Below are 18,051 nucleotides of genomic sequence, written 5' to 3' on the forward strand. Positions count from 1 at the left end.
CAACTGAAGTGTCCTTGGATGGGTGATTGGATAAATCATGCACACACACGCACACACACACAAATACTATTCAGCCATAAAAAGGTGAAATACTACTCTTTGCAATAACATGGATGGATTTTGACAATATCATTCTAAGCAAAATGAGTGCGATAGAAAAAGTTAAGAACCAAATGATTTCGCTCATGTGTCAGATACAAAACTAAAACAACAAATGAATAAACAAGACAAGCAAAAAACCCTCATAGACACAGATAACTGTGTGGTGGTTTAAAGGGAAAAGGGGGTGTCAGGGAGGTAGTAAAGGAGAAGGGGGTTAAAATATATAATAATGGAAGGGGATTTGATTTTGGTGGTAAACACACAATGCAACATTGATGATGCGTTGATGTGTTATAGATTGTACCATTGAAACCATGTAATTTTACTAACTGAAGTTACCCCAGTAAATTTAATAAAAATAAAGTGCTTTTCCTATACCATTTTCTAGGCTATGGAGAAGCCAAAGAACTTTTATGCACATCCCATGGACATGAACTAAAGGGGAATTGATGCAGAGAAGGGGGGTACCAGGTGGATGGGGGCAAATGGGAAAATTGGGACAACTGCAATAACATAATCAATAAAATATGCTTTAAAAAAGCAATAAAGCAATTTTAATATAAGTTTAATCACCAGGATGTTGTAATGCAATGCTTTAATTAACAATATTTTCATTTGGTTTAAGGGAAAAGACAAACAGAAGGAATGTGATTTTTTTATGATATGCACATATATACATTTTTACCCATCTTCCAGAATTCAGTACATTTATCATGTATCTTTAACATCTTTTAACCTGTAAACTTTCAGAATTTATTTGTATTACATGGCTAGTTATTTGGTGGAATCACCCCAAATTTGAGTTTTCCAGATACATCCTCATGACTAGTTTCAGATTAGGCATTTTAAGTAGGAACTCGATGTAAGTATTTTTTTTTTTTAAATCTTATGATATCATGTCAGGAGGAACATGATGAGAATTTGAGACTTTAGTGAAAATATCTACTTTGATCTTTCAGTAAGGTGATTAAGGTGATGATTGATTAATTTTCCAGTATAGAGTCAGTATTTTCCTTTACATTTAAAAAGAAACTTGAGGGCAGATTATTTAAAATTATATAACACCATGTTCTTTGTTATACTTTAACCCTCTAATTTCATTGTCCATTTTGGCAATTCATTCTGCATTTACTAGTTAAAATTTTACTGTAAGGAAAATCTTCGCTCCTTCCTTCCTTCCTTCCTTCCTTCCTTCCTTCCTTCCTTCCTTCCTTCCTTCCTTCCTCCCTCCCTTTTTTCCGTTATATATTTATATCAGCAAATTTCACCCAGAGTGCAGGATGTACTGCAAGAATTTTCAAAACATGCGATACCTTACTATTTAGTAGTGAACACTAACCTCTTTCCCTTTAAATTGTCAAATAAAAAAAATTACAACAGCCAACATGATAGTTGTCCCGTGTGAATGAATGACAATTTTACCTATTTTTGTAAGATCAGCAAATATGTGTGTGTGTGTCACAGAATGTTAGTAATTAACTTTTGTGTGCCATAAAATGAAAAAAGTTTCAAAATCTCTGATTAAGGATATATAAAAAATAAATCATGGGCAACAGTTGAACATAACTACAGATTGTGTCTGTTTTTGATGAAAAATTTCTTTCTTTATAATAATTGTACAGGGTTTTAGTGTGACAAATTCAATTAAATAATTTAGGAGTATAGGTACACAATATCTGTGATTTACTCTTAAATTTTCTGTAAAGAATGCATTAGGTATGGGAGAGAGACTACAAGTGATAAAGTAAGTGAGGCAAATGTCAGCATTTTAAGAATGTGGATAAAGAATGCATAAGATTTTTTGAAAATTATTCTTTCAACCTTTCAATAAAATCAAGAACATCAAATCTAAATGTGAAAAATGATGTTTGAATATGTACATACTAAACTTTCATTGGATTTCTTCTGTGAATTTGTGAGATTCATATTATCTCAGTCTTTTATAAAATACAACATGTATTACCCAAACTTTGAAAGCCATAGACAGAGGGACCCTTAGGAACCTGAGGTGAAATATTTTTGCTTTAATTAGCTAATCAATGCATAGGGAAATTGGTTGAAGTTTGTGTTCATTAGTGTTCACTGTCAACCACTTGTGTTTTTTGTGGTTCTTAAATATAATATTGTGTAAGTCAAGTGTAGTAAATTTCACTTGAACAAATATAAGTAAAATTTAGAAATTAAGTGATAACTTAGGGATTAGGAATGATGGAAAGAAAGGGAAGGGAGTAGACAAAGAGCATGTAAGAATTATCCACAGATGTGGACAACAGTGTGGGAACTGACCGTGGGAGTGGGGGGTGGGATAGGTGGAGGACAGCAAGGAGGGCAAACCTGGGGCAACTGTAACAGAATAACAAAAATGATTACATTTAAAAACAGAAAATTTAACCTTAAATTTGGAACTTCTGCAGCCAGTGGCTTACCATTCTTGTGCATGATGGATGAAAGGGCATGTTGGTTCCTGTTTTAAATGTTGCACTCCTCCTTTTACAGGCTAGAAACCAAAAGACTGAGTGTGTTATTTAAGGGAAAAATGGATTGACTAAACAAACTTTCAGAGGTTCAAGTCGAAAAGTTTACAGAACTCATATGCAAGGACCATTGTACACTTCATTTTTCATGTATCTGTTGGAGTTATATTAGACATTTTACACTTTAATGTAGTTGATAACATTAATAATTTAAATATGCTATGTTTACAATTAAATTATAAGTACATGATAAGCATTTTATTTCATATAATTTTACAAATTAATGTTGCAATGAAAACAGGAAAACATAAAAGTGAAGTTTGCTTTTCTTATAATGTGATATTGATAGGTACTGATCAATCATGTTATTTGAGCTAAATAAAATATATATTACATAAAAGATGCATTCCCAGTGTTCCATTACACATAGAGCAGAGGTTTATCACTTTCTAGATGAAGTAATGTGAGGTCTAAAGAAGCGTTCTTAAACTTTTGTTCTCTTTTTAGAGACATAGTTTTAAGAATGTTCAATTATTCAATGTAATTTCTAAATATATTTTTATACTATTATGTTGCAACAGAGATACAGAGTCAGTAGATATTCAAGTGTCAACTCTCCAAAAGACAGCCCCCAAAATAATAAAAAAAAGATAAAGCTAAGTCTGTGAGATGCGTGGCATTAAGGCAGACTATCAGCATGAAGTCTCATTAGTGCCTTAGAAGTATAGGTTTAAATATGAATATTTTTAGGGCTTTTTTGGTTTGTTTTTAGTATTTGGAGCTCTGACCTCAAGCATTTAAGGAGGACATTTACATGCAGGGAAGCAGTTAGGGCTGAACATAATAAATAACATAATCATTCAAATTGTGCAGGAAAAGTCATGGATCTTGAGCAAGTCACAATAGCTAAACTGTTATTTAAAAAGAAAATGTCTAGGTAATATAAATAATGTATTGATAAAGTAATTGTTTACCTACATAAATGAGTTCTGTCCAGATAAATTGGTTTATAGGAATTTCTTGAAGCAAATTGTAAAATTATTAGTTTATATATTACCTTCCTGGAAAAGTATGTCTTGGTCTCTCTCTCTCTACCTGTCTATCTATCTATCTATCTATCTATCTATCTATCTATCTATCTATCTAATCTATATATAAATATATAAATACACACACATATGTCAAATTGACACAAATGATCTTGGTTTACTCCTGATCATTAAACCATGTAAAATTAAGTGGTCTCATAACAAGTTTCAAGGTTATAAATGGTTCTCTTGCTAAAAAGGTAATGATATAACTGTGTGTCCCACTCAGGAAATTTATAATGCAATATAAATCATTCAGAATGAGAAATTGCTAAAATTTTTTAAGTAAAATTAATTATTCGCTTGTGTTATTTTAAATGAATGATATCATACTATTATATTATTCATTATAATAGACTTTAAATATACTACTTTTAAAATAAAAACATTGCCTGAGAAGATATGTAAATGGCAAAAAATTATATGATAAAATTGAGTTGCCTCTTTCCTACACCAAAGAAAGATCTGATCTGTTAGTAAAGATCTAGTCCTACAGTTGTTATTACTTATTTTACATAAGAATTCTGCACTTAAAAAACTAATTTCCTTTATGAACATATATTTTTAAAGGTTAGGCTGAACACAAATACACATAGATATGCGCACACACACATTTGGTAATCATTGAAGTATAGACTTGATTTTGAAGTGAGATGGAATTGACTTTGATTACCAGTTTAACCACTGACTGGCTGTTTGACCTGAACAATTCCATTTTTTTGAGCATACCATTTTCTACCTGAAAAATTAGGGCATTAAAATGTACCATCTTTATGATTTCTCTTTAGTGCTTGATATTTTGTAAAGTTGGATTGTGCTCATGTGTGGGTTTGAGAAATTGTAAATTTCACCATTCTGTACAAAATTGGCATCAAGATATGGTGAGTCAACACATACTTTTGTTTCTATTTTAAGTTTTATGAAAAACTCAGGTTTTTCTTTTGTTACTTTGAAACATTTTCTCTAGTTAACCATAAATTTAATGAGGAATAATTTGTTCACATATTTTAATAAAATATTAAGATGGTGAAATATTAATTAATTTACACCTGTATCTAATGTCAGGTATAAACAGTAAGCCTAATTCTGAGTGGTAACTCTATAGGTTATTTCACTTATAAGATACAGAGATGACATTATTGTTTATATTCTTAACACAGGCCCCTAGAACATTTCTTAATATTCAGATTAAAGGAAGAATGAATCCAGAAAAATATTATTTCCTTGTATAATCAAAAAATACAAAATATTTCAGTAGAGTGAGTTTTTAAAGATGTTTTCCAGGAAGTTTAACGCAGGTTAGCAAAAATTTACATAGCACTTAATATTGTAGTCAGTCATTCACTTGGAATTAGAGACCCAGGTTGCATAATTGATGACATCAATGAGAATTTTTTTTAAATATAAAATACTATGAAAATAAAAACCAGGATATACATCAAGATGTAGAATACTTTTTGCATCTTCATTAACATGATGCCATTAATTTAATGGTCAGTATGTTTGTCACCTGGAGCTTTTAGAGATGAAGACAAGAGATAAGACTGAAATATTTAAAGTGTGATTCATTAAGAAATTAGATAAAATGTTAAGGAGATATATGATATCTCCTTAACAAAAAGACAATGACATCTAAGTAATAAGCAATGTTTAATCACTGTTGGCAAAACAGTGTAAGAATGCAAAACTGGTAACTGAAGTAACTGACATTTGCTTGAATAAGGAAGAGTTTTTAAAATTTAATTTTCCCTAAGGAACAAAATAGTTTTTAATCATAATTTAAAAAATGTGTCCTGGCTGATGTGGCTCAGTGGATTGAGTGCCACCTGAGAAAAAAAAGTGTTGCTGGTTCAATTCCCAGTCAGGGCACATGCCTGGATTGTGGGCCAGGTCCCCAGTAAGAGGTGAGTGAGAGGCAACCACACATTGATGTTTCCCTCCCTTTCACTTTCTAAGAATAAATGAATAAAATCTTTAAAAAATGGATGCTTTCCCTGTGTGTTGTAGGTCTGAATATCTATGTTAAACACATGTAAAGTAATGCTATAATCATGTTTGGTATATGTTCAATTTCAGTTACTGAATTTTAGGAGAGTTTTTGCAGTACATATGTTTAGATAATGTGGTCATTTTGAAAATATTGTCTTCTTCTTCTTTGCAAATAATAATTCTAAAATATCTTACGTACAATTTTTTCATTCATCTATTTTCCACATATCTATTGAGTACTGCTATTCATTCAACATTGTTTTAGGCACCAAGAACATTGCAATTAACAAAACAGAGAAGAACTCAAATTCCTAATAAATCGTATTTCCTGTGTAGTTTCTAGGTATAACCAAGAAACTGGATTGTTATGTTAGTTATGACACTTCTACATAGGCCCAATGCTTGTAAACCGTGTGTTAGCTGTCAATTTTTCTAAAATGCCACTAGAGAATTTGATAATCAGGCAAAACTGAGCTTAATTTGCTGTTATAAGGGATATAATTGTTAACTTTGTGTCGATTTGACTATACCACAGTACCCACTTGTGAATGTTGCTGCAAAGATATTTCCAATGTGGTTAACATTTAAATCAAAATTCAGGATAGATTATGCACTACAATGTGGGTGGGCTTCATTCAAATAGTTCAGGGCCTTTATAAAAAGATGATCTTCAAGAAAGGGAAAATTGTGCCAACAGATTACTTTTGAACTTGAACTGTACATCATTTCTCCGCCAGTTGGTGGTCTGCTAGCCCATCCTGCAGGCTTTGGACTTGCCAGTCTCCACAGACACATGAGCCAATTCCTTAAAATAAGCTTGTCTTTATATATAAATATTCTGTTGGTACTGTTCTAGAGAGCCCTGATTAATACAAGTGACAACATCATTTTGAAGCAGTCGTAAGAGGATCTCAGAAGGAAAAAAGCAAGGACAGATATGTATAGAGTTTTATTACAATGATTTCTTAATAAGATTGGATCATTTTTAGTCAAGTATTGCAATTTAAGAAACGAGTTTGGATTTGGCAGGGTTTTAACAGCTCATGATTAATGGATGTGTCGAGGAGAGGGTATTGAAGCTCGTACTTGTAGGCAAGCTGTTAGTCCTGATAAGTATAATATTTCAGTTGGTTCGGTGTCTTAAAAGACCAACCTCTCTTGTGGAAAAAATAAACTTATTTTGTCTAATTCTGGTATGTTATTTATCTATTTACTTAGCACAAAATCTGGGAAAGAAAGTTCTCCCAGAATTATTTAGAACTGGGACAAGAAAGTATGTCATTTTAGTTCTAAGGTATGTAAGTGTAAATAAGGAGTTGGAGAAAAATAAATTAGAAAGAGTAAGAAAAGGCATTGTAATGAAGAATCAGTATGTTGTAGCCTCTTTCAAGTCAAGCTAAGGGTTTGTTGTCATAGTGGTTCTGAGGCTGTAAAAAGTCCCCCTAGTGAAATACACCTGGGCCACAAATCAGTAGTCCAGTTTGCTGGTTCTGAATCCCTCTCTCACCAGCCCTAGTACAAAGTCAGTCTTGACTTCTGCTGCCATCCCATATGTTATGCTGGTTGGGATCTTAATCAGCTTTAAAATCCTATTATTTCATTAATAGATAATACAAATGGAGAATCTATACTCTAATATACAACACCTCAGCAAATGCCTGGTAGAATGGTGGTGGTTATGAAAATTTAGGACACAGCAAAGGATGATAAACTTTTTAATAAATAGTGACTGAAGTATGTTGAATATAGAGATAGTTAGTTGAGTCTTGCTATCTTTCCCATAAAATTTTAGTACACAATTTCGTAGCTCTTCCATTGACCATTCTAAGTAAATAAATTAAAAAGTAAATATATCTTATTGTAACTCTAAAGACTTAGGCATTGAGTGCTTGAGCAAATCTTTACAACTGGAAAGTATAGTGTCAAATTCTAGAACTGTTAAATGAAACAGTGGTTACTTGATTTGGTTAATATTATTTATTTCTATGTACTAAGAATTCTTATTGTTTATGATAACATGGAAAGAGGATAGGTTCTAGCAAAAATAAATAAACAAAACCCCTACATGTCAAATGGATGCTACGGAACATAATAAATGGTTCATATTTACCTTCAAATTCACCACTTCTATTTCTTCATCTAGGGATAATTTTTGTTTGATTGATTGATTGTTCTGTGCAGTGAGAAGCAGGGCCATGTGCGCTCTACTGTTGCTACCACAGTGACTGTGGGTGGTCTCATTCAGAGATGCTTTGCCAGAAAGTTTTACGATAGTTGCCGGGCTGATTCAAAGCATTTTAGAAACAATCTTCCTTATTTCTGTTGCATGCTGGATAACTACAATGCTGTAATGTGTGCTATAAATATTGCACTTACTTAGTAAAATTAACAGTGTACTGCCTGTCCTTTACCTTTACAATTCCACAGCATTGGGACGACAGGGAGGTCCTGCCACTGGTATCAGCAGCCACCGGTGCTGTCAGTTTCCAGCAGAGGTTCCGTTCATTATCTTGCCGCAGTGTCTGAGGAAGATTGCAATCTTTCCTAAAGAGCAGACAGATTTAAAGAGGCAGAATTAATTAAAATTGATTTACACATTCTGTCATGGAGAGGTTTCCTGGGAGCCTTTCTTCATGCCCCCCCTCCTCACTTCATGATGTTGTACAACTCGGTGCAGGTGGGAATTCCTGCCTTTGAATGCTAATTATGGAGCTTGAATGGGATTAGCCACAGTGATTGGCAGTGTAATGCATGAAAGGATTTAAAAATTTACTTCATTTAAGGGATTTCTTGAGAGACCAGTTTTTTTTCTAACTTTTAAAAATGGTTATTGAGAGGTTGACAAAGCTGAAAGTCCAAGGTCACTAAGGATTACTAGAACACTTGCAAATGAATTACACATTTTAAGAGTGAGTTGTTCGACATTATGTGCTCCAAAAAGACTCATGCAGAATTGGAAAGATGGCAGAAGTATTTCAATGAATAGCAACGATGAATAGCAGCAGTCTCTAAATGACAAATCTGAATTACAGAATGTATGGTTGGAAGGGGAAACTAACTAAAAAGAAAATAACTTGATAATTACATAAACTTTTTATGATATATGTAACTAACCATGACCAATTTTTATTATTAGGTGAAACAATATTACATTCACTTTAAATAATAGTTATCCAATCCTGGACACCAGGGGTTACGTTTCTCTTTACCAAGGTTAATGCTTATTTTAAGCTGCTATAACAAACAAACCCCAAACATTTAAGTAATATATGTATTCTCCTTCACCTAACTGATCCAAATATTTACAGAGCACAGACATTATCTCTGATGTTGCAGTTCAGAGGGGAGGGTTCCTGGGCTGGCAGTGTTCCACCTTCATCATCAACCAGCTGTATCTATGAGTCCACATCCTGCATCACATCTTCAGGAAGAAGAAAAAGTTACATGTGGGGAAGATCACCACCAAGAGCAAAAATTACATAATGAAAAGAAATTGAAAACAATGATAAATATGTTAACTTGTATTCAGATTCCCTTGTTCCTTCAGAAAGGTCTCATTGCACACCCAGTGTTTTCTGGTAGAGATTACCCTCTATAACTGTAAACAAACAGAGGTCTGTCTGCTTGTTGCCTTGAAAGCCAATACTCAGGAGACAGGTACAGGTGCAAAGGAAAGTGGTTTATTGAGATGCTGTCCATCTAGAAGATGGGAGACTCATGTCTCAAAGCCAGCTTTACATCTCAGTGCAGGCAGAAGTTTATAAAGAGGAAGAGGGAAAGCAGAGCAAAGAGATCAGGGAAGGTGGTTGAAAAGTTCTCTATGTGTGGTTGAGCACCGTTCATTCCCATAAGGCAAGTGATGATCTGTTTTGCATCATCCTGGTTTAGTCACCCTGGCTGCATGTCATTCTGACTTCATGTCATCCTGGCTGCAAGGCTGAAGGTCAGCAAAATCTCCTGGAACTGGGATGCTTGAAGGTCGGAGTCTATCCTTTGAAGTTCCTTCCTAGGATGCTTATGCAAGCATGCTATTTATTCACAACCTATATATTAGTCAGAGTCAGCATTTACAGAAGCAATGTCAAAAGAATGGTGCTCTGTTGTTACAATTCTCCACAGTTATAACCTTACCCTTTGCAACAGCATGGATGGACCTAGAAGGTGCTACGTGGAATAAGTGAGACAGACAAAGACAAATACCAAATGATTTCACTTATATGTGTAACCTAAACAACAGAATAAAAAAAACAAAGAAAATAAACAGTCTGATAGATAAAAAAAACCGATTGATGGTTGCCAGAGGGGAGTGGTTTTGGGGACTGGGCAAAAAAGGTGAATGGATTCAGAATTCAAGTTGGTAGTCACAAAACAGTCATGGAGATCTAAAGTACAGCAAAGGCAATATAGCCAATAGCATTGTAATAACTCTGCTTGGGGTCAGATGGGTAGTTGAAACATCAAGGGGAACACTGTGTAATTTTATATGGTTGTCTAATCACTATGATGTATACCTGAAACTAATATAAAATAATATTTTATTAAAACTGCAGTTGAAAAAAGGAGAATCACCACTATCTAGATTCATCCTTTTTCCACCAAAGATCCCATAACCCCTGTTCTTCCTATGGTCTGGAATGCTCAACATACTATTTGGCTTTTGCCCATTTGGTTATCTAAATCCCACTCTGGTCTGTAATCTTTGTGAAGCTACAGACACTGTTTTTGACTTGTTACCCCAATTTCTAGAACGATGAATATATTCACTTAGCAAACACATGATCATTTCTGCTTGACAAATCGTACACAGATAATGGCTTTCTTAGTCCAATTTCTAAAAAACTTTGACATTGTTCACTGGCATGTTTTACTGATTCTTAATGGATGATTTCCAGGTTATTTTTGTCACTGTGATGAGTAGATCATATTCCGAGCTTTTGACTTCAAATAGTCAATCTGGATGATTACATTTGAATTAGGCATCATAAGCTTAAGGACTGCTGAATAATAGACAAAGTTTATAAAAAGAACAAGACGATGGTGAACAGCTGTTCTCCTTTTTATTAAGAGGAAAAAATATGAGGAAATAGGCATCTACTCGTAACAGAAGGGATTCAAGTTAGATAATAGTTCAGCATTTTGATTTCTCCTCCTTTCTTAAAAAATAAATTTTTGCTAAAAACTTGTAAGGACTAAGACAATAGTAATATTTCTCAAAGTTAAATTTTAGAAAACTGACAGTGTATTAATCTAGGGAAATTATCTTCTCTTACTACAAAAGTATATCCTTTAACTATGTCTTTCTCTTTCTAAGCCTTCTATTTCAACTTTACTCTGATGCCCTGAAATATGCTTTAATAGCAATTTTGGCCTCTTCAGTTTTTCTTTTCCATTTGTTCAACACATAATGTCAAAAAATGTTCATTGTCGATATTAGATCATCTCCCTGCTGTAAGTTCTTTAAATATATGCCTTCGTTTTTAAATATATCAATCCAATATTTTATTTTTTTTATTTTGTTTTTAATTACAAGTGACATTCAATATCATTTTATATTAGCTTCCGGTTTATAGCACAGTGATTAACATTTATATAACTTACAAAGTAATTCCCCCCCAAATTCGAGTGTCCACCTGACACCAAATTATTGTAATATTAATGATTATATTTTGTATGCTGTACTTTACATCCCCATGACTGTTTTATACTTCTTATTCCTTTCACCTTTTATACCTAGTTCTCCCACCACCATCTCCTCTGGTTATTATCAGTTTGTTCTCTGTGTCCATGAGTAGGTTTCACTTTTGTTCGTTTTTTTCTGTTGTTTAGATTCCACATATAAGTGAAATCACTTGGTATTTATTTTTTTCTGACTAGCTTATTTCACTCATCTTCTAGGTCCATTCATTTGTCACAATTAGAAGGTTTCATTATTTTCTGTGGTTAAGTAATATTCCATTGCATATATGTACCACAACTTTTTTATTCATCCTACCATTAATAAACACTTAAGTGGTTGCCATGTCTTGTCTATTGTAAATAACACCACCATGAACATAAGCGTGCTTGGCTTTTTCTTGTCAGTCTGTTCTCAGACAAACTTTACCTCATCATAACATGTTTGAAGGCTACTCTATTCTATTGATGGCCTCTTTCCTCTGTATACCTATTATCTTTTTTGCTAAGTTTGTCTGTGCAAATTGACACTATTAGAAATCACCATGTGTTTAGGTGTTTGTGTGTGTGTGTTTTTTTTAACCTTCTGCCTTCTTCAGGAGTATGTGAACTCCAGGAGAGATGGTTTGTCTGTTTTGTTTTGTTTTTACTGCTACATCTCAGGACTTAAAACAAAAAACAGGCACAGCTTATTAAAAGCAAGCATGTGGAAAGTCTCATATTTAGAATAACACTAGGTTTAAGAAGCAAGAGCAAAAGGAAAAGGCATAATGCTTCATGAAAGTCATGGTTAATACAGCTTTCGTACATTCTGGTTTCCTTGAAAGCCTAATTATTAAAGTCACTCTACTGTTAATTAATTTAGTATATTGTATATCAAGGATTATTTTCCCTGTAATGTTCTATATTAACAAATATTAAAGGGATCTTCATGGGTATATAAGTGCACATATTTTTTCTAATAAGATCACCCATGGAGAAAATTTTATAAATCTACGACGAAAGCAATATTAATTGTACCTGCCGTGAAGCAAAAACAAAATAAATAATAGCTGTTTCTGTAACATAATGCAATTCACTTTAATAGCTAATACTAGATTTGTGGCTTTTTGAGCATCACTACATGTAAATGATAACAATTCAACTGTACTACATGAGTGAGCTGACTTTGTTTAGTCTTAAGGTGATCGCTTTTCCAAAAAAATATATAAAGCCTCTGCTGGTTTACAGTGTAGAGAATATAATTTAAAATAGCTGTCTGTGTACCTATAGTCTTCAAACTGTGATTAATAATGCTTATGTACATATAATGATTGTTTATTATGCCACAAAAATAAGTGTGTATGGCAGTTTCCTAAGTGTTTCAAATAAAATATGATCAGAATAGTACTGTGAAGTATTGTAAGATTATCGAATGTGTTTTGCCAGCTGGAAACATACCCCAAACAAGTCACTTCAGGATTGTGACTGAATTCATGACCACAGTTTGACAGCAGATATATTTGAACAGTCCACTGAAACTGCTACAAACACCTTCCAAGTGGACATAGGAAACATTAATGTTCCATATCATTGTTCTACTTTAAGATAGATGATGAATCTTCCAGAGGTTAAGCAGGTAACTGCAAGATCACAACAATTTATATAATATCTTGAGAGGTGATGTTAACTTAATATGTGAAAATAATCACAGATATTAAGACTCGGGCAGTATGTTAGAGGGACCAAAAGAGACAGAGATGATACATTTGGGGGAGAACAAGATCAAGTAATTTGACTGCATTAGTAACCCTATCTTAGTCATGATGCAATGATTTCATCTTTGTGAATTTCTGTGTTACTCAAATATTCTCAAAAAGGAACCACTGGACTATATTGATCTATTTTACAAACATTCTTAGATGAGTGTAATCTTAAATAAATTATTTTTTCTTCTCTCTCACTTTCTCCTTAAGTTATAATCTAAATCTTTCTTTTCCTGTAATTAAACCACTTATTTTATTTATCTCCCCTTCCTTTACTTGCCTTCCATTTTTAATACATTGACTATTCATAATGCCTCGGTGAAGTCATTTAATACCCTTACATTATGAAATTCAAAGGTTTATATTAAATTCTTTGTTCTTATTCCAGGGTTATAAACCAGACCCTACTGTTTTCCTCCCCACTTTTTTTTCAAGTATATATTTTTCTAACATGAAATATCATGTAAATGTTAATCACCACAAATCTCTATGCACTCTGATGGGACCTTTACACTGAGCTACAGAACTTCCTATCCAGATGTCAAATGGCTTCAACTCCACATATTGCAGGTACTAGTGTAGTGGACTGTTTTGTTGAAAACCCAATCATTTTTTTAAAATTTCCTGCTTCCTGAATCTACTTTTCAATCTGATTTCTCTATTCTAAAGGTGACCCCAGTTTCCCAGACTGGTCATTGCCTTACATATTTCAGTCAATCATTTTTCATTCTGAGTTAGAAACATCTTTTTGGATGTTGCCTTTTTTTCTGTATCCCACTTATCATATATGGTAACTTTTTTTGATCCTTTAGTTTTATTCTATTGCTATTATCTCAATTAGATTATTATACCCTCTCATCTGCTCTAGTGCTATGATTTTCTAATTAAATACTCTGCCCACTGTACTTACCAATCCAATCTAATTAATTTTGTGTTATAGAACGTAGGTCAAGTTGCCTCTAGTTTAAAGAATTCAAATGGCTTGGCATTACCTATACCTATATTGTAATTATAGTATAAAAATCCGTTTGCCTTATATAACATTCAGGGCTTTCTGCAACTCGAGCCTCATGGTCCACTTCAGTACCACCTCCTGTGATTCCCATGTTCAAATTCCCTCTTTAAATAATTCTCCTCTATGGTGGATTTCCTATTCCCTCCAGGGAATGGGGAGAAACCCATGTGCCTTCCAAATTGTTCCCACATTCGAAATAAAAGACAATTATAATATTGAAATACATCATTGTAATACAATATAAATTTTTGTCCATATGAAAAAAATGTGTGCACTATGCTAGCAATGACATTTCATCAGAAAATCATGTCCCAGGCACAAAATGGTTAAGGGAGGTGTGCTAAGTGAAGGAGTGAGAGGAAGAAAATTCTTATGAATTGAAATTAGGAAATCATGTGGGTAAGTGAGTATGTAAGTATGTGTGTGTATTTATGCAACTCAAAAACAATAATGCTATAACATAGTGATTTTGTACTATTTGTTGACGGATGCTATAGGAAAGAGGTAGGCATTTTTTAACATATGGGATGAGAAGGCTACTTCTCAGTTTCTATTTCCATATCTTCCCAGAATTAAATTTTGCCTTTAGTTTTGTGAGGTATTCATTTAAATGTTTTGAGAAAAGTAGATAGTGGCATATACAATCTTTATTTAAGAACCTTTGCCTTTTCCCATTTCGCTTTTGTGTTACCAGATGTATTCTACTTATAATAATATGAATTAGATTGTATTTAAAATAATTTAAATCACCTTGTCTCTATGCAGTAATCTATATTTTATCTTTGGTTCTATAATCTGTTTTCTCTTTTGACATTTACATGTACAAGACCATTGGAATCATTTACTCTAAAGAGAACTTGGGGGAAATCTAGTATTCTACTTTTATTATTTTCACTTCATCCAAATATAAAATGCTGCACAAGCTTGGCAAGGCATTCATTAAGCACCTGTGAATCCAAGAAGTTCAAGACAGTAGTAAGTTTTCTAACATTGGAACCAACCATATGTTTGCTTCCAGATTCATTTTTCACCTGATCTTTAGACAAGTCTCTCATTTATTTTCATTACATGACCTTGCCAGGCCTTCATACTTCTGCGCTCAGGATCTTGCTCTTGCTCATGCTCATCTTTCAACTTCTGCTGGGGAATTACAACTCATACAGCCATGGATCAGTTGTTCGCTCTAACATGCCCACCACAGCCACATACTGTAAGATTAACCACTCCTTGCAGGGGTCCATAAAATCATGTGTTTAAATCCCTACCCTGAATCATGCCTTGCCTTCCCACATCAAGTACACCCTCAGCATAGTTATTCTGCCTTAAACATCTTGGTGTTTCTCTCCCTAACCAGTGAATGTCAAGGACAGATGTTGTATATATTGAGCATTTTGGAACCTGTCTGAAGGCTATAATTAATGAACTCAACTCAAACCCCTAATACATAAGTTCTTGAGTGAGATTATTTTTGTTTTATCTTTCCATTAACATGTAATGAAACAGCATTTCTAAAATAATTTTAGTGGGCAGCACTACAACAGTTAATTTATTGTTAAGATTTAACTCCATTATTACAATACCCATAGTCTCTACTAATATTTCTGTAGGATATTATTTCTGTAGACATAGTAGTTGAAATTGAGTCTGTTGGTATAATCTATCAAGGAGTTTGCTTTAGATCTTAAAAGGGTGCTTTTCTCCTTTTGAATTATGAAAGATAGTCCAAGTCTTTCATCAACTTTCTGGGAACAGTGCTCCACAGAAAACAAAATGCATCTTTCTTCTTATTCTCACGATATTCCATACTGAACGGGTCTAGGTTTTGAGACCCTGCTTTTATCTTTACTTTCTTTTTCCTCCTTCACTCAGGACCCACAAATATTTTATTCTGCTTCTCAATTTCTGTGCTGCCAGCATTATCTATATTTTGGGAGTATTTTGCAACATCCAATCTACCCATTTATGTCTCTTGAATTCCATCATTTTCTTATATATGGTACTGCTTCCTGTACTGAAGTGTTCCAGCACCATCTCCTATACTTCACTTAAAACAGCAGGGCACTGAGCAATCGATTTATTCAGTGTGTCCAAAAAATAGAACTTAGGCTCATCAGCACATTTGTTCCATTAAAAAAAATCTTTGCATCTGGTGGTTTAGCTTTTCACATATTTTATTTGAAGACATTTTTAAAATAGTTTATTCCCTGGAAAAGTTTTAAACATTTACTTCTCAAAAGCCATCACAAGGTCAAGTCTCTTCACTTTGGCACTCCATCCGTTTTTCTCGTGCTGATTGCAGAACAGGTGGGCTCTTTATGGGAAGCTGTTCTCTAGGAAACAAATGTTTACTGAGTTTCCAGGCTGCAGGAATTTAGGTGATGTGAACATACCTTACTTCCACAGCTATTTACAATTTAATTAGTGAGTTATTTTAAAAACAAAAGACCCTAACTAATAAGAAGTTATTGATTCTATTTTATCACAGGGAAAGTTAGAAAAACTTATAATTTTAAATTATTATTTAAGAGAGTTACCTCTTTTGTAATGTTTATATTGAATAATTTTGAGCCCCAAGAACTCAATATGAAACTTTAGTTATAATTCAAACTGGTTATAAAGATGAACAAAATGCTCACTTGAGTACAATGTAAATGTATTTAAAAATTTTCTTTAAATGTGTGAATACCACCATAATCTAAAAAAGACCCAAGTTATTGATTATATATAAAGCTTCTCTATAAAATAAACTTATATTAAGCTATTTTTTACCATTTTTCTTATTTAGTAATTACTTATGTGTGCTGGACTTTTGATTTTTAACTTATAATTGCTCCCTATTTACATCGTTCAAGTGCATACTGCTTTAAGGGTTGAAAGCATTGAGAAGGATGAGCTAGGACATCAGGGTCAAGGTAAACACAAGGCAATAAAAGGAAAATTCTTGGCACATCCTGTCTCACTTTATCTGTGCAATTCTCAGTTTTTAAACTTTCTATCAATGATTCTGTGTAGAACAGCTGTATTTGGGAGGCTGCTATAATCTGTCCCTATCACATAATAAATTCTGTATGCTTTTGTCCTTTAGTAGTCACAGTTTGAGGTATAAAAATCCCAGTGTGAACATCTGAAGCTAACTTTTATTATTTAAGCTTGTCATAAAATTTTATAAATGAATTTTTCATTGACTTGGATAGCATGCTGATTTGATATGTTATGATGCTGAATTAAGGTGTATAATAAATAATTTCATATATTACAGTTACAGGTATCAAAAATTAAGTGAAAAAGAGTGGACAAACAATATGCTTATTACATATCAAGAAAATAATATGTGGCTTTTAATATATTGCAGTTCTCTAAAACAAGTTGGTATAAATAGATATGCACACCTGCAATATTCACCTGTGTTTGTTGTTAGTTTTCCAAATGCCAACAATTACATCTAAATCCCTCCTTTGGCAAAAGGAATGTCATATCTATATTTGCATCTTTTTTTTGGAAAAGAATCTTTGTTAAACCAGGTAGAAACATGATAAAACGGCAATGTTTATTTTTCCTTTCTTATGTCACCTTTTTGCCCTGCTCAGTTGAAAATGGGCGAATAAGGTGACCTTATTATTCCTTTAATTGTTGTGGTGTTTGGGGAAGTGATAATAGAATATCTCCAAACAACCTCTGAAAACCAGTTAACCAAAAGAAGACATGCGCTGTTCAGCCTGAGTTCCAGTTAAAGGCCTACTTTAAGTGGTAGTTGGGAAAGGTGCAACTTTCAACCTACAAATTGTGTTCAAGCTGTACCTATACACAGATTATACTTTGGAAAAAATAATTATTAATTAGTAAAATAGTTTCTTTTAACTGACTGGTGAACCATTTACTGTATTTCACACACTGTGAATATTTTTTACTTTTTACGTATTTGTTTGTTTATTTATTTATTTATTTTTAGAGAGGGGAGGAAGGGA

Source organism: Artibeus jamaicensis, unplaced genomic scaffold, assembly GCF_021234435.1.
Source record: "Artibeus jamaicensis isolate MK-2021 breed Jamaican fruit bat unplaced genomic scaffold, CSHL_Jam_final scaffold_369, whole genome shotgun sequence".
NCBI lineage: Eukaryota > Metazoa > Chordata > Mammalia > Chiroptera > Phyllostomidae > Artibeus > Artibeus jamaicensis.